We start from the raw sequence: 1,697 nt of genomic DNA, 5'->3' as shown, positions 1-1,697 counted from the left end.
AAAAAGAAACATGTAATAAGAAATCACATTTTTTTAATGAATATAATTTCTACATACCTTTTAAAATATTTGAATTATTCTTCAACTCTCATTTTCTTCATCACTCACCAAAGGATTTTATATGATTTCATTGTGTTTATTATTGAAACTTTAAAAAACAAATTTCAATAAGAAATAAAAGAAAGTAAATGGAAGAGCAAATGAAGAGTTGGAGGTTAAACTTGGGTATACAAAATTACAAAAATAACCCGGGTTAATTATGAGCTATACATTTTTCATCAAGGGGAAAAAAAGTCTTTAACATATTCAACATTTAAAAAAATCAAAAAAATGAGAAAAAAGATAGGAGGGGTTCTAAGCATTAGAAGGTGCCACYTCATTACCTTTGGTTTCTTCTTTAATATATATATAGAAGCTAATATTTTCCAAACATGCCCCTTCCAATTAATCTTTATAAGCTACTTTATTTTTTTATTTTTTTTATTAACCCGAATATCTAACCCGCTATGCGAGCCGACTAATCTCATGACGACCACCTGCTTTGCATTACTAGAAAACTGGACATTTTCGGCGACTTTTCCGACGGACGATTTCCAGCGGATTTCCGACGGAAGTTAAAAAAGTCAACTTTTATAGACTTCCGCCGGAAATCCGCCGGAAAAATTAAACCGGTTATATTATCGGCGGATTTCTTAATCAAGGGTTAATTAATCTTTAAAAATTAATTAATATTTGAAAAAAATTTAAAAAAGATTTTTCCGGCGGATTTTCGACGGAAAATTTAAAAAAAATAAATCCGCCGGAAATAGTTTTAGAAAAATAATTTAAAAAAAAAAAAACCCTTTTAATCTTTTCCAGCGGATTTCCGGCGAAAAATTTAAAAAAATTAAAAAAAAATAAATCCGCCGAAAATAGTTTTAGAAAAAAATTTAAAAAATAAATCTTTTAATTTTTTCCGGCGGATTTCCGGCGGAAAATTTAAAAAAAAAATATCCGCCGGAAATAATTTTAGAAAAATAATTTTTAAAAAATAAAAAAAACCCTTTTAATCTTTTCCGGCGGATTTCCGGCGATGGCGGGAGGCGGAGGAGCGACGTTTGGCGGAGGAGGAGCGACAGAGGGTGGAGGCGGAGCGACGACGACAGAGGGAGGAGCAACATGATAGACAACTTCAAGATATGGCTGCCTTGGTTAGACAGCTCAGTCAATCTCAACATTTCCCCCTCCCACCACCATATTGAATATTGTCTTTTGCTTTGAAACAATTTAGTTTTGTTTATAACAATTTAGTTTTTGTTTRGTTGGAATAATTGTAGTTTCATTTTAATGTATGATATTTAGTTCTATTTCGCTTTTTTATTTTCAGTTTTAATATTGTACAGATTTGCAGGTTTTAAATATAGGTATTAAATACAGGTTTTAAATATTAATTTTAAAATAAATTTAAAATATTAATATTTTTTCCGACAGATTTATCCACGGGTAATGTTTATAATATAAAAATATTTAAAAAAAATTAAAATATTAATATTTATATATTTTTCCGGGTATTTTTTAAAATAAAAAATATATTCTTTTAGAAAATATTAATTTTTTTCGGCGAGAAATATTTCCGGCGGAATAATTTTTCCAGCGAGTAATATTCTGCCGGGATTTTTTTTAAATACTTAACCGTTTGTTAATTTAATCAAGATTTT

Source organism: Cynara cardunculus (assembly GCF_001531365.2).
Source record: "Cynara cardunculus var. scolymus isolate 2C chromosome LG 6, CcrdV1, whole genome shotgun sequence".
NCBI lineage: Eukaryota > Viridiplantae > Streptophyta > Magnoliopsida > Asterales > Asteraceae > Cynara > Cynara cardunculus.
Note: the sequence above shows the minus strand (reverse complement) of the source record.